Raw genomic sequence first — 24,963 nt, 5'->3', positions numbered from 1 at the left:
CTCAATCAATACAGTATGTAGAAAGTTGAAATCACATGCTGTCACAACTTCATGTTTCTAGCAACAGTCTGTGATCTCTCTACAAAATGTGTTCCTCTGAATCTTGCAGACTGTTGAGTGGTTTATAGTATAATCCCATTAATGTGGTCATCCCTTTCTTCTTCCTCACTTCTGCCCAAATTGCTTCAGTAGATGAGCACTCCATCCTGTCCTATCTGAGCACTGGCATGATATTTTCCTTGACTAATAACGCCACCCCACGCACTTTAATCCCTCCTGCTCTATTATGTGGACATAATATGCTCTATTATGTGGACAGAACACTGGACATTGAGCTGTCAGTCCTACCCCTCCTGAAACTAAGTTTCACAATGGCTACAATGTCATAATTCCACCTGCTGATCTGTGCATCAAACCCATCCACCTTTCCTACAATACTCCTTGCATTGAAATATACACAAATCTGAATATTGGTAGAAATTTGCTAGCCTTTGCTGACAGACTAAATATCCTCAAACTGCTAATGCAATATAATTGCTGGTGTGCTTTTCCATGATTGTGTCAATACTGTAGAACTGGAAACTGCTCATCATTTCTGCCACCGAACCGTCAATAAATCCTGGTTTGTATTCTTTGACCTCCCTTTCCTGAATTCTACAATCAGTGCCTTTGTCTTGCTGATGTTGAGTGCAAGAATGATGTTGTGACTCCACTCAACTTGCTTAACTATTTCATTCCTGCACCCCTCCTCACAGCCATTTCAGATTCTGACAACAACAGTGACGTTATGGGCAAGTTTATAGGGGACATTTAAGCTGTGCCTAAGCCACACAGTCATGAGTGTAGAGATTGTAGAGCAGTGGCTAAAACCTAAGAATGGCTAAGTGAAGAGTGATTATTATCGGCAATGCATGTTGATTGTGGTCTCCCGATGATGAAGTCAGGATGTTTCATATTTAGAGTGAGACCTTCATCTTTGTTAAAATTCTATTTCTCTAGTTTTATTTCAAAGGCTTCCTTCCCCAGGCAGTCCCAAAACCCACTGACGTGGCACAGTTTTGTGCCGTCGGTCAATCTTATGGCCATTGCAAATGCAATGTTCTGCTACCGCTGATTTCTCCGGTTAACCCAAATGGGTTAATATCTCCTGTGTTCCTTGATGCAGGTTTCCACCATGCGTTCCACCTGGTTGATTTACGCTGCTCTGTCTTATTGTCTTAATAGAGGGAATTATTTAGACAATAAGACATAGGAGCAGAATGAGGACATTCAGCCCATTGAGTCGGATCCGCCATTCCATCATGGCTGATCCCAGATCCCAAACTCAACTTGCCTTCTCACCATATCCTATGATGCCCTGACTGAGCAGGAAACTATCAACTTCCACCTTAAATATATCTACAGACTGGCCTCCACTGTAGTCTGTGGCAGAGCATTTCACAAATTCACCACTCTGGATAAAAAAGTTCCTCCTTGTCTCCATTCTAAAAGGATGCCCCTCACTTTTAAGGCTGTGCCATCTAGTTCTGGATACCCCCACCATAGGAAGCATCCTCTCCACATCCACCCGATCTAGTTTTCAATGTTCAGTTGATTTCAATGAGATATCCACCCCCCCCCCCGTCCCCACTGTATTCCATTTGCCACTTTTTTGCCCATTCTTCCAATTCGTCAAAGTCTTGCTGCAATTGCATTGCTTTCTCAGCACAATCTTCCCCTCCACCTATCTTCGTAACATCCGCAAACTTTGCCACAAAGCCATCAATCCTATTATCCAAATCATTGACAAACAATGTGAAAAGTAGTGGTCCCAATACTGACACCTGAGGAACACCACTAGTCACTGGCAGTCAACCAGAAAAGGTCCCCTTTAATTCCATTTGCTGCCTCATGCCTGCCAGCCATTCCTCTATCCATGCCAATATCTTTGCTGTAACGCCATAGAATTTTATATTGTTAAGCAGCCTTGTGTGTGGCGGCTTATCAAATGCCTTCTGAAAATCTAAGTAAATGACATCCACTACTTCTCCTTTATGCACCCTGCTTGTTACTTCTTCAAAAAACTCTAACAGGTTAGTCAGACAAGATTTCCCTTTACAGAAACCATGCTGATTTTGACTTATTTTATCACAAGGTTACTACTTGGGAAGTCCTGCTTCTCTGCTTCCTTCCTAACTCCCTGTATTCTGTTTTCTCTCTATGTCATTGACACCAATAAGTACCACAACTTCTGGCTGCTCATCCTCCATTTTCAAGACATTCTGGACACGTTCAGAAACATTGCAGACCCTGGCACCCATGAGGCAAACTGCCATCTGTGTTTCTTTTTTGCGTCTACAGAATCACCTGTCTGCCCCTCTAACTATAGATTCCTTTATTAGTGCTGCCATCCTCTTCAGTTCCCTACCCTTCTGAGCCACAGGGCCAGACTCGGAACTAAAGGCTCTTGCTTCCCTCAGGTAGGTCTTTCCCCTTCACCCCTAACAGTACTCAAAATGGAGTACTTACTGCCAAGAGAGGCAGCCACAGAGGTGCTCTCCATTATCTGATGTTCTCCCTTCCCTCTACTGCTCTCCTGACAGCCACCTGCTTATCTGTGTCCTGTAGCCTTGGGGTTCTTCCTCCTTGTAGCTCCCATCCATCACTGCCTCACTTTCTCCAAGAAGCCAAAGGTCATTGAGCTGCAGCTCCAGTTCCTTATCATGGTCTCTAAGGAGGTGCATCTCAATGCACCTGGTGCAGATGTGGCCAATGGGGAGGCTGGTAGTCTTCCGGAATTCCCACATCTGACTCCCAGAACAGAACAGTGGCTCTGTACTCATACCCTCGCCCCATTCTCTCAAGAGTTAAATAAGAAATAAGAGGTTAGGAATGAATTTACCTACTTACCTTCCCTCTGCCTGTTGTCAATGAAGCCCTGATGAACCAAACCCTTACCACTCCGAGTGAAGTGTCCACCTTCTGCCAACCTTTAATTGTCCACCACCAGTTATGACTAAATATGTTGGAAGTGCATAGTTTTGATCTGACTCACTGATTGTGAGACTGCTTATCTCTATATATTGTGTGCTGATTTAGCAATTCATCACTAAAATTTCACCAGATGAACACTTCATTTTTCATTTTGCCAGATGCTGCTGTCAGTATGCCCTGCACTTCTTAATGAATCAGCTTCCCCACCTTCCCTCTCACCCGATTTCATCTATCAGCTGCCAGCTGGTACTCCTTCCCCTCCTTTTTCCTTCTTATTCTGGTTTCTTCCCCCTTCCTTTCCAGACCTGATGAAATGTTCATTGTTTTTTCTTCTTCATAGATGCTACCTGACCTTCTGAGTTCCTCCACCATTTTGTGTGTGTTGAAGCACTTAAAACTTGTTCAGCTGGAAATTTTTCATGGACAGATTCACCTACCAGTGACGGATTGGTGAGCTAAGTTAGTTTATCTTTTGGTGTTTAGTTAACTCACTACCTGCTACAGACGAGGTTTAGTCAACATTTAATTTGGGATTCAGCTAGTCCTGGAACTGGTGGTGCAACCAAGTCCCTGTTACTATGTGGGTTGAACTCTCCCAGATGGAGTACATTCTGTGTCCTTGCTGCTTCCAGTGTAAAGTAGCACTGATTCATTAGCTCAGAAGGCATATACAAACACAGGAAAATAGTAGAAGGGGTAGGCCACTTGCTCCCTCAGGTCTCCCTGACATTCGACATGTTTATGACAGATCTCTCTGTACTGGTTCCTCGCAGATGTTAATCCTCTGATGTTTTAAAAATATATCTAGCCTCTATGATAAAGTTCCTTCGTGCTTCAACTTTTAATGAGCACTCTGAAGGATGATAGGTGTTAATCAAGAGAAGGTTTTCTTGCCTATGTTTGATATGTTGTCATGAGACTTCAAAGTCAAAGTCAAATTTATTGTCATATGAGCAGATACATATATGGTTGGGTTCAGTGGAAAATCTGCAGCAGCATCATGGGCATATAACATCATAAAAGCTGTATTCATGTGAAAAACATAAGTATAAATTATGCACATTTTTTTTACAAGAAAAACACAATTGTAACAAATAAAACAAAGTCCATATTAGCGCAGAGTAATGAAAGTGGTCATAGCGTTGCTGAACTGTAATATTAACCACTTTGCTAGTTGCTGAAGAACAACGTCATTGCAGGGAAGTAGGTGTTGTTGAATCAGGTGGTGTGGGACTTCCAACTTCTGTACCTCCTCCCAATGGTAGCTATGAGAAGATGGCATGGCCCAGATGCCAAGGATCTTTGATGATGGCTGCTGACCTTGAGGCAGTGCCTTCTGTAGATACTACAGATGGTAGGAGAGATGAGTTCCCAGAATATACTGTAAAGATGCTTTTCTTATGGTTGCACCTATGGGCTGGGCAGTTCATCTGACAAGTTCATGATCTCTCAATGGAGATAGGTGCATGTTCGCCCTCCTTCCTCTTGCTGAAATCAATAGCCAGCTCTTTAGTTTTGCTGACACAGAGTGAGAGGCTGTTTTTGCAGCAGCCCCTCACAACTAGGTGTCCTATTTCACTCCAGAAAGCTAACTCATCCCCACCTGTGATTGGTATAACAACAGCAGAGTTGAGAGTAGAGCAGTGGGCTAAACATGTAGCCTTGTTGCGCACTTGTGAGGAAGAGCTGCCAGTTAAAAAGTTATGGGATCTGCAATACCAGTGACTCTGTCAACTACTCCTTCTTGACCATCACCACCTCTGGCAAGTCAGTCCTGATGATGGGTTGATAGACTTTGGGATTGTGATGAGGAAGTATGCTACATTGTCTGGGAAGTATAATTTTGTGTGTATGACTACATCAGGCTGCTACCCAACTTATCTGTGGAACAGTTCTCTCAGTACAGGCAGAAGAACCCAGCTGTCTGTAAGGAGAACTTCACAAGGTCAATTGTGTTGAGAGTACATTTGTCATGTCTGAATTCAGTGCTTTGGTCAATGCTCACTGATCCTTCCAGATTATTCTCCCTTTGCCTTAGTGCGTTGGTTATGGTACAACTGAGTGGCTTGCTATCTTATTTCAAAACACACTTAACAGTCAACCACATTGGTGAAGCCTGTAATCACACGTAGGCAAATGAGTAGAGCCGATTATCCCTCTGAAGGGGATTTGTGAACTAAAGTGGTCACTGCAGATGACCTTGTATCTGGCCACCTGTTTTGTTCTGATACTCTGGTGAGTTTATGGGTAATGCTTGATTTTAATGAGTTAAAATTCCTCTTTGCAATGAAAAACTAGAAACTTATCCAAGTATTGCTTAATATTGGAGTAATCTTAGAACTCTAAAATTACCAGTTTTACAATGTTAAATGGCAATGTTATAACCAGTTTAATAGCATTTTTTAAAAAAAAATCAGTCAGTTGCATATCTGGGCCAATGTTTGAAGAATTATTGCCTTCCCTGTAAACATGTCATTGCATGACCAATGTAAAGACAGCTATGCTCACATATTTGTAACTAAAGTCACTATATCTGGTAAAAACAATTTCAAGGAAATGAATGGAAACATTAATACCTTTGAGACATAATGTCATAGATCAACAGAGTGTGGACAAAGGTCCTTTGGCCTTACCAACCAGGTGCTTGCTGAACTAGTCCCAATTTCCTGCACCTGACCGATATCCCTCAAACCTCACCCCTTCAAGTACTTATCCAAGTGCTACATAACTCATTCTATTGTACCTGCCAGAACTATGTTCTCTAGCAGCTCATTCCATATACTCAAAACTCGCGGTGTGAAAAATTGCTCATCAGTTCCCATTTAAATATATTCCTGCTGACCCTAATTCAAGTTGGACTCCACCCACCAGGGAAGAAGTTGATTACCAGCTACTTCATCTAAGTCTGCCATAATTTTAAATACTTTGATAAGATTTCCCCTCCTACTTCCAAGAAATAAAGACACAACTTGGCCAATCATTCCCTATAACCCAAGTCCTCTGCTCCTAGCAATATCCTCAGATATTATTGGAGCCCGTATGGAGATATTTACTTAATTGTTAGCCTCTAATGAGGAGAAATATTCATTAGAAATCCTGACCATCTCCTGTGGCTCAAGACATCAGCACCCCTGCTGATCGCTAAGGAGATCTCTCTCCCTTTTACTCTTAATATAGCCACTGAACCCCCTGGGTCTTTTCTTACCATTACCTGCCAGATCCATTTCATGGCTGAAGTATGAAGGTAAGCTAGCCAATAATATAAAAAAAAGGATACTAAAGGTTTTTTTTCAGATATATGAAGAGTAAAAGAAAGGTGAGAATGGATATTGGACTGCTGGAAAATGATGCTGGAGAGGTGGTAAAAGCGGACAAAGAAAAGGCAGATAAATTAATAAGTATTCTGCATCGGTCTTCACTGTGGCAGTATGCCAGAAATTCAAGACGGTCAGAGGCAGAAGTTGCTACAACTGAGGAGAAGGTACTTGGTAAGTTGCAAGGTCTGAAGGTAGATAAGTCATGTGGACCAGGTGAACTACCGCCCTGGGGTTTGAATAAGGTAGGTGAACAGATTGTGGAAGCATTAGTAATGATCTTCCAAGTATCACTCAATTCTGGAATGTTCTGGAGGACTGACAAATTGCAAATGTCACTCTACTCTTCAAGAAGGAAGGGAGAACATAGAATATACAATAGCATAGCACATTACAGGCCCTTCGACCCACAATGTTGTGCCGACCCTCAAACCCTGCCTTCCATATAACCCCCCACCTTAAACTCCTCCATATACCTGTCTAGTAGTCTCTTAAACTTCACTAGTATATCTGCCTCCACCACTGACTCAGGCAGTGCATTCCATGCACCAGCCACTCTCTGAGTGAAAAACCTTCCTCTCATATCCCCCTTGAACTTCCCTCCCCTTACCTTAAAGCCATGTCCTCTTGTACTGAGCAGTGGTGCCCTGGGGAAGAGGCACTGGCTGTCCACTCTATCTATTCCTCTTAATATCTTGTACACCTCTATCATGTCTCCTCTCATCCTCCTTCTCTCCAAAGAGTAAAGCTCTAGCTCCCTTAATCTCTGATCATAATCCATACTCTCTAAACCAGGCAGCATCCTGGTAAATCTCCTCTGTATCCTTTCCAATGCTTCCACATCCTTCCTATAGTGAAGAAATAAAATTATAGGCCAGTTAGCCTGGCTTCAGTGGTTGGGATGATATTGGAATCCATTATTAAGGATGTTTCAGGGTACTTGGAGGGACATGATAAAATATGCCCAAGAGCAAATCTTGCCTGACAAATCTGTTGGAGTTCTTTGAGGAAATTATAGGGATTAGACCAAGGAAAGTTAGTGCATGTTGTTTACTTGGATTTTCAAAAGGCTTTTGACAAGGTGCTGTGCACAAACCTTTTCTGGTTGGCTGCTGATGACTAGTGATGTTCCACTACCAACACCTGTGTTGGTACCACTACTTTTCATGTTATATGTCAATGTCTTAGTAGATGGAATTGATGGCTTTGTGGCCAGGTTTGTGGATGATACGAAGATAGGTGGAGGAACAGGTAGTGCTAAGGAAGCAGGAAGTCTGTAGAAAGCCTCAGGCAGATTGGAAAAATGGCAAAGAAGTGGCAGATGGAAAATTGTATAGAGAAATATATGGTCATGCATTTTGGTAGAAGGAATAAAGATGAAGACCTTTTCTAAGCAAAGAGAAAATTTAAAAATGAGAAGTGCAAAGGGACTTGGGAGTCCTTGTGTAGGATTGATTAAAGATTAACTTGAGGTTGAGTCTGTGGTGAAGAAGCTAAATGCAAAGTTAGCATTCATTTTGAGAAGGCTGAAATATAAAAGCAAGGATATAATGCTGAGGCTTTATAAAGCATTGGTCAGACTGCAATTGGAGTATTGTAAGCAACAATAAAACAATTTGTTCAGTCAGGCAGGTTTCTGTTTAGTGGTTGCAATTTTGTCCACGCTCACTTTCATTCCTGACTGTAACTCAGTTGGATCCGTCTGCTGTTTCCATTGACACAGCAACTTCACTCCTCTTTTAAATGTAAGCAGTGCTTAAGTCAGGAACCAATTTTGAATGCTTTCTTGCAAGGTTCCACAAACTGGATGATACCCCCATGCATTATTAAGTCCATCACAAAGCTTACAATGCTCAAACAATCACTTCAATTCGGCCTAACGGACTCCACTTCCTTGTGATTCCACTTACGAAATCTAAAACGTTCTGAAATCAACAATGGTTTTGATTCTAAATATTCTTGCATTACTTTCACAATATCAGCAAGCTCAGTTCTGGTGGTTTGGATGGAGCAGTTGAACTTCAAAATTAACTATGTTCCTTTAAGCCCAATGCACTCAGCAAAATTGGTACTTGTTTCTCATTGGCCATTTCATTAACTTCAAAATACTGTTTAATTAGTTATGTGTACATGAGTCAGTTACCTGTTGAGCAATCAAATGTGTCTGTCTTCCTGATGTCATAGAATATAGAACATAGAAAAACTACAGAATATGACAGGCCCATAGGCACACAATGTTGTGCCAACCATTTAACCTTCTCTAGAAGCTACTTAGAATTTTCCTTCTGCAAAGCCCTCTATTTTTTGATGCTCCATGTACCAATCTAAGAGTCTCTTAAAATAACCTATTGTATCTGCCTTTACCACATTCACTGGCAGTGCTTTCCACGCACCCACCACTCTCTGTGTGAAAAACTTACCTCTGACATCCCCCTTGTACCTACTTCCAAGCATCTTAAAACTATGCTTCCTCGTGATAGCCATTTCAGCCCTGAGAAAAAACCTCTGACTATCCACATGATCAATGCATCCCATCATCTGATATGCCTCTATCAGGTCACCTCTCATCCTCCGTCGCTGCAAAGAGAAAAGGACAAGTTCACTCAACCTATTCTCATAAGCCATGCTCTCCAATCCAGGCATACAGATATGCCAACTAGTGGAGTGGTGCCACAGCAACAACCTGGTACTCAACATCAGTAAGACAAAAGAGCTGATTGTGGACTTCAGGAAGGGTAAGATGAAGGAGCACGTACCAATCCTCATAGAGGGATCAGAAGTGGAGAGAGTGAGCAGCTTCAAGTCCCTCAGTGTCAAGATCTTCAAGGATCTAACCTGGTCCCAACATATCGATGTAGTTATAAAGAAGGCAAGACAGCAACTATACTTCATTAAGAGTTTGTAGAGATTTGGCATGTCAACAAACACACTCAAGAACTTCTATAGTTGTACCGTGGAGGGCATTCTGACAGGCTGCATCACTGTCTGGTATGGAGCAGCTACTGCACAGGACCAAAAGAAGCTGCGGAAAGTTGTAAATCTAGTCAGCTCCATCTTGGGCACTAGCCTACAAAGTACCCAGGACATCTTTAGGGAGCGGTGTCTCAGAAAGGCAGCGTCATTATTAAGGACTTCCAGCACCCAGGGCATGCCCTTTTCTCACTGTTACCATCAGGTATACACTCAGTGATTCAGGAATAACTGTTCCCCTCTGCCATCCAATTCCTAAATGGACATTGAAGCTTTGGACACTACCTCACTCTTTTTAATATACAGTATTTCTGATTTTGCACATATTAAAAATCTATTCAATATATATAATTATTTACTTGTTTATTTATTATTATCTTTTATTTTATTTATTATTATTACTTTTCTCTCTCTGCTAGATTATGTATTGCTTTGAACCGCTGCTGCTAAGTTAACAAATTTCATGTCACATGCCAGAGATAATGAACCTGATTCTGTTTCTGATTCTGACCGGTGCAGCAGCTTTGAGTGTCCTATGGACCCCAAGATCTTGCTGATCCTCCACACTGCCAAGAATCTTACCATTAATATTATATTCTGTCTTCATTTTGGACCCACAGAAATGAACCACTTCATACTTATCTGGGTTGAACTCCATCTGTCACTTCTGAGCCCAGTTCTGCATCCTATCAATGTCCCATTGTAACCTTGACAACCCTCCAGACTATCCACAACACTCCCAGCCTTTGTATCATCAGCAAACTTACTAACCCACCCTTCTACTTCCTCATCCAGGTCATTTATAAAAAATCACAAAAAGGAGCGGCCCCAGAACAGGTCCCTGTGGAACACCACTGGTCACCGACCTCCATGCAGAATATAAAACCTCTACAACACCCTTCGCCTTCTGTGATCAAGCCAATTCTGTCGCCAGCCATTTTTCCTCTTTTTTAATGATTATTATCACCTGGTACTCACTGTTTATAAAGCCGTGATTTCATCCACTTTATGCTTTTTTTAACTGAAGCACATGCTGCATTTTTTTAAAAACTCTTTTACTGCTTCTCACTGCTCCTTACTTTAATTTGAATACCTCACTGCTCTTCAACAGTTTGGGATTATTTTAAAAATACCATGCCACCACTGTTACTGTAAGTTTTGAAACTTCAAGCAAAAGGTGATGTTGCAAAATGAGAGTCTAACTTTATGTTTACTTTAAGCAAGGCACGCATGTATCATGTAGTAGTGTCATGATGTGTGAAATTTACTTATTTTTACATATAACTCATAATGAATTATTTAAACAGAGAAGGCTTAATCAACAATATATTTACAAGATTACTCAAATTTTACTGAAATAGTAAACACACAAATTGGAATATTAGATTTTATATTTATAAAAGGTATGAATTTAAAGATTTCATCAGATCTGAAATTACATATTGTGTATCTACCTCATTTTATGTTTATGAGAATTTTTATGTTCATATATAATTTACCAGAAACTCATGTATAATTTGCCAATGCCAGAATAGATATTTTAGGTCTCATTTTACTTGGACAGAATTCCAGACCACGACATTTCTTCGAAGAACGGTTATAAACACACGGCACAACTTCTCAACAAAGATGAATACTAAATTAGATAAAAACCTGATTAAGAATGGGGTGAAGAATAGATAGTGATTATTTTAACAGACTTATAATCACCAAATATATATTAATATAATGATGGTGGTCCATGAAGACTGCAGCCAAGGTTATAAGTAATGTTGATGATAGTAAATATAACATTTGAATTTCCGGGAAAATGTAACATTGCCGATTATTTTTATTAAGTAAAACCATGAAGTTAGTCACCAGCCCTGAGAGATAAACACTGTAAATGAGCCAGCCAATGTGGGTGAACAAGTGATTTCATGTGGTGACATCCCACAACAAGCCCTACAAATCTCATAATTATTGCACACATCATGATTTGTTTCCATTGCAATGCAGTTTTGCATAAAAATTCCTTGAGGCAGTGAAAATGCAAGGATCTGATGATGACATACACTTGCTGTAATAAATCAAGGACTCTGAAGATTGGAAGCTTTTTATAGTTTGCAGAATGCCTGACTTCAACAGAAGATTTTATTTTCTTGTTCCATGCATTTCCTATATGGTCAATGTTATAACATATTCAGAGGAACAAGAGCACTACAATGTTTTATAAGATTAGTGTCAACACATTACATCTATTTCTGAAGTCACTCATCAGCCTGCTCAAACATAACAAATATTTTTTTGTTAGTATGAATTCTTTCTCTAATTTATTAATCACAAAGCATTAGATCCTATCAATTCTATGAATTTCAGATAGACTTACTGTAGATTTGCTTGAGATATTTTACTTCAATTGTGTTCTTAGCAAAACATGTTTAACATTTTAAGTAATGTTCTAAGTGAATTCTGTTAATATGAACATTTACAAAGCAAAGAAGCACAAAATTATGAAATAACTTCAGCACAAAATATACCTATAGCACAATAATGAAATACCTTTGCACAGACTGAATTAACAGATTGTAATAAGGAATATTATCAGATAGAAATGTTTACATTGTTTCTTAAAATACTGAGGCATTCAGTGGTTAAATTTACATTGAAACAAGAAATTAGCCATGAAAATTAGTGTTATCGTGTTCTTTTAAAATTAATGTTGCAAAGTAAAACAAACATTTCAAAGTCTTGAGCAATAACTAAAGGCACTGGAGGAACTCATTGGGTCAGGCAGCATTCTTTGAGGGAAATGGATGTTTGAAATTTTGTGTCCTGGCCCTTCATCCTTATTTCAAATATAACTGCATCTTCACCACTTGCAAAATGTTAATATTGCAGGAGACTTAACTCACTGGGGATGTTCCTGCTGTTCTCAGGCAGTCTACCACACGAATCCTGAACCACACTGCTCCTTCCATTAACTCAATGTATATCCTTGGGGCCCAGCACAACCTTACAAGGATATTCCCCGAATATGTCAAATCATCTAAATTATTTAAAGAATTAATACCATAAAGACTGGAAGTATGTAAACTAAAGCCCAACACACATATTCATGCTGTCAGGTGGATGTGTTTCTCTTTCTTTCTTTCTCTCTCTCTCTCTCTCTCTCTCTCTCTCTCTCTCTCTCTCTCTCTCCCTCCCTCCCTCCCTCTCCCTCTCCCTCTCCCTCTCCCTATCTCTCTCTCTCTTTCTCTCTCTCTCTCTCTCTCTCCCTCCCTCCCTCTCCCTATCTCTCTCTCTCTCTCTCCCCCTCTACCCCTCCCTCTCCCCCCCCAATGTCCACTCCCTGATCAATAAATTGAAATATACCCAACTTCAACAAACCACTCGGCAGGAGTATACAGTCTGCTGTGCGTATGTTTTCATGGAAAAATGGCTGACCGATGGAATCCTGGATGCTGCCATTCAGCTGGACAGGCTCCCCTTGTTTCCCTTGTTTGACAGGGATGTAGCTCTTTCCAGTAAGACTCATGGTGGTGGCATGTGTGTTTACATCAACACGGAATGGTGCAAGAACTCTGTGCTGGTTTCCAGACACTGCTCATCGCTAGTGGAGTTTGTGACTATTAGATACAGACCATTTTATTTACCACGGGAATTCACCACTGTCCTTATAGTCAGTGTCTACATTCCCTCCAGCGGTAATGCTAAGGAGGTGCTCTGTGAACTGTACGGGGCTATTAGCAAACTGCAGAACACACACCCTGATGGACTGTTTATTGTCGCTGGAGATTTTAACCATGCAAACCTTATGTCAGTGCTCCCCAAATTCCATCAGAACGTGGACTTTGCAATGAGGGGGGAAGAACGTGTTGGACTTGGTTTACACAAACATCCCCGACGCGTACCAGGCAGAGCCCGGCCCCCACCTCGGATACTCAGACCACATCCCTGTTATGCTAATCCCAGCGTACAGACCAGTCCAGACCAGTTCAGAAGGAGGTAAAAACCTGGCCAGCAGGATCCATCTCTGCTCTTCAAGACTGCGTTGAGCACACTGACTGGCACATGTTCGGACAGGCTGCAACTGATGGCGACTCTACCAACTTAGAGGAGGACACGGCATCGGTGACCAGCTACATCAGCAAGTGCATCGACGACGTTACTGTGTGCAAGACTATCACTATACATGCCAACCAGAAGCCATGGATGACCACGGAGGGGCGTGCACTGCTGAGGACCCGTAACTCCGCCTTCAGAGCAGGCAACAAAGCAGCCTTAACAACAGCGAGGGCCAAACTGTCCCGGGCCATCAGTGAGGCAAAGCATGCACATGCCCAGTGAATCCAGAGCCACTTCCAGGACAGCGGCGACATGCAGCGCATGTGGAAGGGCATCCGGGATATCACCAGCTACAGGACAACATTACCTGACTGCGTGGATGATGCCACTCTCCCAGATGCACTGAACAACTTCTACGCTCATCTTGAGGTGGAAAATGACGTGAGAGCGAGGAAGTCCACCCCTCCTCCAAATGACCAGGTGCTGTGTCTCACCATGGCTGATGTGAGGAGAACCCTGTGCAGGGTCAACCCACAGAAGTCTGCTGGACCAGACAATATACCTGGCAGAGTGCTTAGAGGATGTGCAGACCAGCTAGCAGATGTTCTCACTGACATCTTCAACATCTCCTGAGCAGCGCCACCATTCCAACATGCTTCAAGGCCACCACCATTGTCCTCGTGCTGAAGAAGTCTTCAGTGTACTGCCTCAATGACTACCGTCCCGTTGCACTCACATCCATCATCATGAAGTGTTTCCAGAGGCTCGTCATGAGGCATATCAAGACCCTGCTGCTCTGCTCACTGGACCCCCTGCAGTTTGTGTACCGTCCCAACCGTTCAACAGACGACACCATTGCCATCACCCTCCACCTGGCCCTAACCTACCTGGACAAAAAAGACATGTTCTTTTGAATGCTGTTCATAGACTTCAGTTCAGCATTCAACATAATCATTCCTCAGAAACTGATTGGAAAGCTGAGCCTATTGGGCCTGAACACCTCCGTCTGCAACTGGATACTAGACTTTCTGACTGGGAGATCTCAGTCAGTCTATATTGGAAGCAGCATCTCCAACACCATCAAACTGAGCACGGGGGCTCCCCAGGGCTGTGTGCTCAGTCCACTGCTGTTCACTCTGCTGACCCACAACTGTGCTGCAACACACAGCTCGAACCATATCATCAAGTTCACCGATGACACAACTGTGGTGGGTCTCATCAGCAAAAATAATGAGTCAGCTTACAGAGAGGAGGTGCAGTGGCTAATGGACTGGTGCAGAGCCAACAACCTTTCTCTGAATGTGAACAAAACAAAAGAAATGGTTGTTGACTTCAGGATGGCATGGAGCAACCACTCTCCGGTGAATATCGACGGCTCATCAGTAGAGGTCATAAAGAGCTCCAAATTTCTTGGTGTTCACCTGGTGGAGAATCTCACCTTGTCCCTCAACACCAGCTTCATAGCAAAGAAAGCCCAGCAGCATCTCTACTTTCTGTGAAGTCTGAGGAAAGTCCATCTCCCACCCTTACCCTCATCACACTCTACAGGGGTTGCATTGAGAGTATGCTGAACAGCTGCATCACTGCCTGGTTTGGAAAGTGACCATCTTGGATCGCAAGACCGTGCAGCAGATAGTGAGGTCAGCTGAGAAGACCATTGGGGTCTCTCTTCCCGCCATTACAGACATCTGCACTACATGCTGCATCTGCAAAGCAAACAGAATTATGAAGGATTCCACGCACCCCTCATACAAACTCTTCTCCCTCCTGCTGTCTGGGAAAAGACACCAAAGCATTTCTGTAGTCTGTACTGCCTCAAATTTTAATGAGACGTTGAACAAATCAGCAGGAAAGTCTGTTGATTTTGGTGAGGGGACGTCTATCCACAGTTTCTGCTCTGGAATTGCCTGTTGATGAGTGCCTCCATCAGTTAATCTGTGCATCTCAGTGCAAGCTTGATGGTATTGTTTTGGTCTTTATCTCTTTCTTCCACTGTTTTTGTTTCCTTTTAGGCCCTAAATTGCGATGATCATTCATATCAAAACACAGATGATGGGCCAGGCCACTTCCATATTTTCTGGCCACTCACTGAATTCTCAGTTTGCAGCAGGTTGTCAGAGAGCAGGGAAGGAGGCCGATTCTGACTCTAGTCTACATCACTGAGCCATCACACTTTGCTTAATTTGAGAGTCCAAAGGAAATTGTGGCTCCTCACTGCCCCAACCGTTCAGAATGGCCATATTGTAATATGTGATACTGCAGCAGCTGGTATGCTGTTGACTAATAAAATAAATATTCATTCACAAGTTACCTCTCCAATTTTCCTTAGAACCATTGAAAGATAAATTGCAAAATGACACATTTCTCTGGCACCATTGACCCTGCTTCATCTGATAACCCATCTATAATTTGCACTGACATTGTACTGCTTCAATTTACATAATCTCATGAGGGATATGAATAACCACAGATAAGAATTTGTGAATTTTCACCATGACTAAAAAAATACAATAGTTACACATCCTGAAAATATCACCCAGTGAAAACAAGCAAGGCTTTATTCTCATTGTAAAAAGACCACCTACCTGTTATGTCTAAACAATGCATGGCAACAAGGTATAACTTGATAATCAAGGAAGCTCATCATTGAAATTGGTAAATGCAGCTGTCTAAACAAGAAAGTAGAAACATGTTTGATTAATATAGACCCAGTCGTAATTTGAAAAAATAACTCAAGCGATTATGATACATACAGATCTGTGTTAATACGTATTAAATGAAAAATAATAGATTTTATTAATTACAAAAGGAAGCTTTTTGGATATTTTAAAATGAAATAACATTAACATTTTATTTTTCAATTCAGCTGTTATTCAAACTTGAACATGTCATTACATTATGAGTTTCATCAGTGTTATGATGTCTTACCATCTTCCAAAGTTATTGTAGTTTAAAATTCTGTTGCAATTTTAAGTAAAGTTAGATTGCTTGTGTTGATAGAGTAGAAATACAGGGGAGTCAAAACAAAGTAATGTAATAATAAAAATAAGTCTTGAAAATTTTGCGAAGGAATGGCTATTTCTGAATCAATTAGGATCACAATATTAACAAAAAAAAGTGCGCATTAATACAGTATCTTAAATAGAAAAGTCAACCAACAGAATCAAAAACAACAGAAATTGACCCAGAACAGTAGGAACTGCGCTTAGATAATGTATGTTCAGGAGTTCAGCTGTTCTGAAGCATTTGAAGATAGTATTGATAAATATGTTGCCACTTGCCAAATCTACATGCATGTTTTACCACAGCTTTACAACTGAGTCTTTCTAATCAGGTTTAGAAATCAGAATAACACAGATTTACTTTATCGTCCTCAAATTCTATAGGCTTTGATAAGATTAATAAAATCAGTTTCCTCTAATTCTTTCTCTTCATGGTCCTTCTCAATAGTAGCATTTGCTTGGTTTTCCTTTTATCCAGACAAGCAAACAAAGAATTGATAGCAATAATTCCTTTCCCCACTCCTGCACTATCAACTCTAGAATCCCTCAAGACCAGTAGTTGATTATCTCTCCGATAATCATCATATTAATCCTTATAGGATCAAGTAAAGACATAGGCTCAGCTTCCACTGGCAGACGGATGATATCCAGTGTTGCCTGTGCACCAGTTAGCCTGACCGTTCCTAGTCGTCTCTTATCTGACTAGTGATCCTATTATCATTTCCTCTTTTAAATACGGCAAAAGCTGAAGATTTTCTTTTAGTCCCAGCTTCAATTTCAGGGATCCCCCTTATTCATTTTTTAAATTGTGGCATCACTGTATTTGGAATTTACTTGACCGGGGGGGGGGGGGTGGGGGGGGGGGAGGGGGTTGAATTTTCTACTCCATAATCTCTTTATTACACAGGTTGATTCCTAAACTCTTCCTTGACTCTTCTGATGCTAAATTCTCCATCCATGTATTCGCTGATTTCCTAATTAACTTTTCCATATCCAACTTTTCAGAATTCTCTTATTTTGTTTCCCATTATCCATCCTCCACTGCTGTGAAGAGAACATAATTCAAAACCCACAAACCTAAAACAGTATGCTTTTGCTCAGAAATTATCCTTTTGGTTTATGGATGAAAGACAATAAGCCTATCTACTTAAGAAATGCTCTTCAGTGGAGCAATTCTAATTTGAAACACCCTATAGGTGATCCTAGACATAACTTTATCATTGATCCTTAAAAGCTCTTCGAAAAAGTCTGACAAGATATATAGTTCTATGGTTATTACAATGCTGAAATAAAGAAATACTTAAAAATAACCTTGACATTGAACTAGGCAGTGGTTTTGGACAGGGGAAAATCAATCTATTCTCAGCACAGAATTGGTACTATTTCGGTTTAAGATGGTGCTGGTGAATCTCAGTGACTATTGCCTTTCAGCTAATGAAACAAGGAAAACAGCTAAATACTTTGATAATTACTCTTTTACTGGTAAACAATCATTGCAACCAATAGTCTGTTACTTCTCTTTGGTCTAGGAGGTAATTCAATGTGGAGGAACCAAGGCGAGGTGATGCAGTGCGCCTGCCACTGAGAGCGAGGAAGACGTGATGTTCGATCGATATAAGCGCCAGGCTGAATGGGAAAGGGTGAGTACAGGCTGAATCGAGGCGGCAGGCTCCAGGCCACATCAAGGCAGCAGGGTCTAGGCCCTAGAGCATATCAAGGCAACTAAACCCAATGTTTGGATGACAATTTCGATGCTGGCCAGATTGAATAAGTCAGTGTATCAGGACCTGAGGTAAAGAACAGGCCAGTTCAGCTCGACGCTCCATGATATTTACTTGGCTTTGTGCTGAAATAAGGGTCTGGGTATGGACTCTGTGGATTTCACAACGCTACTTGCTCGCACAAACTTGTTTGCATGATTTGTTTTTTTTTGTAAATTAGGTGTTCAACAGTCTTTTTTATGTGTTCCTTAGCATTTCTTTGTTACGAATCTCAAGTTTGTATAATGTATACACACTGATAATAAAAGTACTTGGAACTTCGGACGGCCCCACTAAGTTTTCAAGCATCATCCCGCTATTGTCAAATTTACAGAATCTTATTCTACAGCCAACTGACTGTCCTCTTCCATTGTAATTGTTAGGCATACCAACCATTGGGGTTGTGATTGTCCAAAAGCACTATGTTTTATTGAGGTGGGAAGAACCAGTCCTTAGTATTGACTCCTGATATCGCAAGATTAGATCAAGCAGGAGCAAAGAAAATATCTCCTAAATACTACTTGCCATCCTCTCTGAGCTGATGAATCAGTGTTACTCCACGTTGAACAACATGTGCAAGAGGACTGAAAAGAGCAAGAACACAGAGTGCACTCTGGGAGGGTCTTTGCAATGTCCATCGCCAAGGGTGAATGGATAGTACCATCACTGACAGAGCTGTATTTCTAAAGCTTGGTCTCAGGCAGACAATGAGTGAACCCACAAGAAGAATGAAACCAACCTGACCTTGCCCAATACAGCATTGGTAGAGGAAATCACTGGATAATCCTTGCTGAGGCATAGTCTTGCATTGGCTCTGGGCACATCATCCATTATCTTGTGCAATAAAACAAATAAATACTGAACAGAGATTGAAGGTCAGAAATGAGCACCCATAAGATGCTGTGGATGACTTGCAATAGAAGAACTGTGCACAATCAGAATCTTATGGCCCAGAAAAAGCCTCAGTGCTTAACTGCATTCAAGTGAGGAGATTAATGATTGTTTAATGAGAAGTTCAAGAGGGTTATGCTGGGTGTAGCATCTGACAGACTTTAAAAGGAGGTTCCGTAATTGACAAATGTATTGCCACCACAGCCTGGGTCCTGAAAAATGAGTAGGCTAATAAATATTGCATTGCTGAGCATGGTTAATACTTCCTGGACTGAGAGGCCAAGCAAAGTGTTCCACCTTTCTTAGCATTTCCTCATTCTTTCTTCCCTCACGTGTGTTTGACCCTCATTGTGTTTGACCCTGATCTACTGTTGCAAATAATGGAAGAGATTAAGTATTTGAGGAGTCTAAATGAGACTTGATTAATTTATTATGTGGAGGAGGAAAATCTTCAAAATGTATCATAAATAATTCCAAATTTTGTTTTGTTCTTTTTTCTTAGCTGTTGATAACAAATATTAAATAATAAGATCTCAGAGAATGAAGTTAAGAGTTGAATTAACATTCTCAGGATGATCAAATGATCCTATTAATATTTCTATCTCATAGTGTGAAAGATCACTCAATTGTTTAATTCATACGAATCATCCATTTCCTTGAAGGTTCATAAATATATTTCTACAATTGGCACTCAGTTTTCAATATTAACTTACTATCCTTCTTGAAATGAAAACCACAAAATTAGAACCAGATGGAAAAAGTTATTTATTTAATTATGGGCATCGCTTGTGAAGAGCTTGTAATTATATGAAAAGTATTAAGTTAAGGAAATTTAAGCAAGCGTTCATAAATTAGTTGCAATAGAATTCCTATATTTGAGTCAACAATGTGGTTATTTTTATGATCTCAAATATCTTGTTAACCTAACCCTGCATTTACAGTATTATTTCTCAGAAAATCTGCAATTTATAGGATGAACAACTCCTTGTCTCTTTATTGAACTTAACTTTAGCTACAAATGCATTAAGAAGTGGCTCCATTCTAAATGATGGTTTAAGTAATTTGAATCATTGATCATTGGGCTTAGTTTTAACTTGGTTTGGATGCTCTCACCTTTAATTCCGAAGGAAGTACATACTATCTCAAACACCTCGTGCACCCTCTCCTCCATTCTAGGTAAATGAGTAGAAAAGCAGGCTACCACTTCGGTACAGTAAAAGGAGAGAGCTGCATAATCAAGACATCAGTTTATTCAGACGCAAGTAAAAGACTGCATGCCGCAGTTCAAAGAAGATTAGTGGAGTTCTCAATGTTTATGGTCATTATTTTTGCTTTAACCAATATTAATAGAATTGTTTATCAAGGCAGTGGTTGTCTCTAGATATTACAGTATGAGGGCCAATACTTCCTTATATCCCGAAGGCATGGGCAGTATTACAGGGTAGAGCAATGTCGGGGCAAGCATGAAGGGCTAAAAGTGTGGGAAGAGATAAAAGAGACTTGGCAGGGAGCTGCACTCCTAAATTCTTCAGTCATTCCTTGTGGCAAAAGTTTCAAAAGTACTACAGGGGAAGATAAGTGCTAGTAAATATGCACTTTGAAAACAGAAGTTTGGACAGCCTCCCAAGGACAATCTCTGAAAAATAACCACAGCAGGTGAAACAACTGAATGAAGCTCACCATGTAGAAATTCTTTTCTGTTAAGGATCCTGCAGGAAAATTCCCAATGATCTGACGGAGAGGTAATGTTAATATGGCTGGATGTAACATGCAACCTACCCCCTCAAGCAGTAGGAAATGAATCTAGAAAAGTTTAATTTCTTATTTGCAGCAGAGATTATCAAACAGTACAACAGTGCCCTATTATGCAGATTGCAGTTAAACTCAACACAGTGACTAATGTAGAAAGTTACATTTCATAGAGTATTGCAGGCTTTTAACACATTTAATATCCCATTCTGGAATCCATTTAGTGCTTGTCACAAGTGTTAATCAAGGTTCTGCTTTATTAATAAAACCCCTGTAAAGTCAGACATGTCTGTCTGCTTTTCACAGACTCCATGCTATTTGAATTGTTCATTTCTACCCGATTGCAGGCGTTAAATTTTGTACAAAGATATTGCGTTAACATATCTTATGCATGCAGAATTGTTATGATTGACTTTGAAGTGTTCGTCAATAACTTGGAGAACTGAAATTATTTTGCAGTTAATAAAAGACAAACTAGATTTAATTTTTATTGAGGAGAGATACTACTAGGCTGTCTGAAGCTTCCAATAGTGCAAAAATTTAAACATTTATCAGATTCTTCTTTTTCCACCTATAATAATCATCTAACCTTGCAGATTACCAAAATTACCAGATTGCATTAACCAAAACTTATCCTGATAGCAAATCAGACATTCTTGTATACATCTGTCATGTCTTATTTCTCTCTATATTCTGATTTCTTATTGTAGTCATCTACATAATGCAAGATTGGGAGGTGATTTATTCTACTCAATGTAATAATGTCATTTGGATTCCAACTTCTAGCTCGTGAAAATCAATGAGCATCAAGTATTATTGTTTGAATTACCTTTACAATTTCGTGACTAATTTCCCTCAGAAAATTGAAAAGAGCAAAATGTCAGAAGAAAGTTGATTAGATATGGTCTACAGAAAGGGTAGGCTAATGAACGGTATTTATTTGTTCCATGTTTTTAATCATGCATTTTAGCATAAGTGGAAGTGGTTTCTTTTCTTTTCAGACCAGAAGATAATTTTTGAATATTCATGGCGTTACCTAACTCATTCTTAGTGAGCTAGCACACAAAGGGAGAACACATGTAGAATGTCATCATATCCACCACCAATATTTCAGTAACTATCTCTTCCTTCAATGCACTGCAGAATATTTGTTAAGTCAAACTAAAAACAAGAACTCCTTATTTAATAAGAAAAAAGCTTACAGTGTCAAGTTGGCATGATTATAATGGCTTTCTCAATAAAGACGGATATTCAGCAAGTTCCACACCAGTCAAAGCTGTAAGAACACAGGCAGCACAAAATGATTCCTGGAATGATATGTCCCATTATGTTGGCACACTTTTGCATCCAATACTGACACAGGGTCTCAGATGCAGATGGGAACCAAGATACTGTCAGGATTTGTCATCAACATAGAAGAGAGTCTGACAAAATGGCCTATTACAGAAATGTTCAAGAATTTTCCATTTTTGCAAAAGTCCAATTTATTACTGAATTGAATTGAATTTACTTTATTACTTACATCCTTCACATACATAAGGAGTAAAAATCTTTACATTCCATCTCTGTCTAAATGTGCAATATGCAACATATTAATTTGTAATAAATAGTATGTACAACAGGACAGTCAATATAGCATAGAAATACAATTGTATCAACGTGAATTAATCAGTCTGATGGCCTGGTGGAAGAAAAAGCTGTCCCGGAGCCTGTTGGTCCTGGCTTTTTTGCTGCGATACAGTTTATCTGATGGTAGCAACTGGAACAATTTGTGGTTGGGGTGACTTGGGACTCCAATGATCCTTCGGGCTCTCTTTACACACCTGTCTCTCTAAATGTCCTGAATAGTAGGAAGTCCAAATCTACAGATGCGCTGGGCTGTCCATGCCACTCTCTGCAGAGTCCTTCAATTGATGGAAGTATAATTCCCATGCCAGGCAGTGATTTAGCCAGTCTGGATGCTCTCAATTGTGCCTCTGTAGAAAGTCCTAAGGATTTCGGGACCAATACCAAACTTATTCAACTGTCTGAGGTGAAACATGCACTGTTGTGCTTTTTTTCACCACACAGCCGGTATGTACAGATCATGTGAGATCCTCTCAACCCCAGATCCATTGATCTCAACAGGGTTTAGCCTGTCTCCATTCCTCCTGTAGTTCACAATCAGCTCCTTTGTTTTTGCAACATTGAGGGAGAGGTTGCTTACTTGACACCACTTTGATGACTTCTTCTCTGCAGGCAGCCTCATTATTATTTGAGATTAGGCCAATCAATGTAGTAGCATCAGCAAATTTAATTAGCAGATTGGAGCTGTGGGTGGTAACATAGTCATGGGTATACAGAGAGTAAAGGAGGAGGTTTAGGATACAGCTCTGATGAGCACCTGTGTTGAGGGTCAAAAGGGCAGAGGTGAGGGAGCCCACACTTATCATCTGCTGGTGACTTGACAGGAAGTCCAGAATCCAGCTGCACCAGGGTTAGAACCCTTTTGAAAAAAGGTATAGTTTCTGCAGGGGCCAGTCGCAGTGGTCAATGCTTGCTCAAACTCTTTTCATAGCCTGCTCCATAGACAAACATTGCACTAAATACCAGAAGTTCTGCTGATGGTAGTGCTGAAACAAGTGTCAATACAAAAGAGAACTAATAAGATACTCACAGTTGTCACTTTTAACTTCCAGCCCTGCCACCTTAATCCAACTTGGATTAGGGACTGTATCAGCATTCTAGCTGAACTTCAGAGATGTTGTAGTGGGGGTTAAGGAAAAGCAGTTTTCTCTTGAGCATCACCCTGAATACCCGGGTGCCTTTCTGGAAAGTCTCAATGTTCAAGTTGAAAAAAAAAAGCCGAAAAAAATAAAACACTAATATACTTGGTCCAGAAGCTTGCACAAAGTTGTGCAACTGGAACAATCTGTAACACATCATTGTTGTTGAATGCTCTGCTGTAAAGTGCTCATTTCCTCACGATTCTGCAGCACTTACACTAGTGTGCACTTAAACGTGGGTGGTGACATTGACCCTTAACTTCACCCTTTTTAGGAGCTATTCCTGCTTTGCCACATTTCCCAATCTACCATTCATGATATTTCTTTTATCCTCCCTGAGGTGGAAAATCACGGGTGATATCAACCTCACTATTTAGAGAAGTATAATGAAACTGTAAAAGGTACGTTAAAGTCAAGCCAGCCTTTCAGAATAATGGTAGCAAACATCTGCACAGTGGGTTTGCTCACACAAACGTGAAGGAAGATACACAATTCCTTACTCCTGCAGCAGAGGTTCCTACCATGGATTATATAGAGACCTTCTCAATGCTTGATGACCTAAAATACCACCGTGACAATGAACAATAAAACACAGGACCCATCATTACAACATGCCCATTAAAGTCGGCTACAGGAGGCACCACGTTTCTTCACATGACATCCAAGGAAGCTATTGACTGTTTGAGAGATTAGACATCCACGTGTGAACATCTCACTTAAAAAGAAAGACTGAACACTTGCGAAAAACTTCTGAAGAATTATTTTTCCTTGTATGCCTTTGGTGTGAGGAATCTCCCTGGTATTTCGGGACATCATATTTTAAGAAGAATATATCGATCCTGAATTTTGTAGTCCCTCAAAATTGTGAGATGAGATTATATAGGTGCTCTGCTGAGATTCACCAGAACAATACTAGTTTTAAAAGGTTAAACTGGCATTCCATGTATGATTAAGGTGTTTAAGATGATTAAAGGAATTTATGGAGTATGTGAAGGGGAGCCATTTCCTTTGGTAAAGCTAATCAAAGTTATAGCTAGGCCACTCAGAGATAATGACCGGAAATTCTTTTTCATCTAAATAGGTTAAAGATGAAACTCTTAAAGCCATTGGAAGTAGGTTAATGAAATATTAAAAGACGATCAGAAGTAAGTTTGCATTAGGTAACAGTACTGTGATAAGATATAAAGAATTGTGTCAATGAAGATAAGTTACATTATCAATCATGATCGAATTCAATGAAATGGCTTTGAGGAGCTACATTAGGAACAGAATTTACATTGTTTCTACATACATGCTCTTGTCACCTGGTGATGGAATACAAGACATCATGTGGAATCAATCTTTGAAATGACCAACATGGCAAAAGTTGACTTCATATAATCTCTATCAGAAGATTAAGAAGAACTCTGTTTCATATCAAAGTATCTGCCTTGCTGTTTTAATGATTATTTCTAAATTTTGTGAGGATGTGGGTAAAACTAGCTGAAAACCA

General features: G+C 40.3%; 1 long non-coding RNA gene across 2 annotated transcripts in view; it reads left to right on the top strand.

The window, feature by feature from the left end:
* Positions 1 to 18,362, top strand: part of LOC132395022 (uncharacterized) — an 86,293-nt gene extending 67,931 nt beyond the window's left edge. For both annotated transcript variants that reach the window (XR_009512490.1, XR_009512491.1), the window contains 2 exons: positions 3,314 to 3,423; positions 17,836 to 18,362. This is a non-coding gene — a long non-coding RNA (uncharacterized LOC132395022). The remainder of the gene's footprint in view (positions 1 to 3,313; positions 3,424 to 17,835) is intronic.
* Positions 18,363 to 24,963: the final 6,601 nt, after the last annotated feature.

Source organism: Hypanus sabinus, chromosome 6 (assembly GCF_030144855.1).
Source record: "Hypanus sabinus isolate sHypSab1 chromosome 6, sHypSab1.hap1, whole genome shotgun sequence".
In the NCBI taxonomy this organism is placed as follows: Eukaryota; Metazoa; Chordata; class Chondrichthyes; order Myliobatiformes; family Dasyatidae; genus Hypanus; species Hypanus sabinus.
Note: the sequence above shows the minus strand (reverse complement) of the source record. Positions and strands in the feature narration are given on the sequence as shown.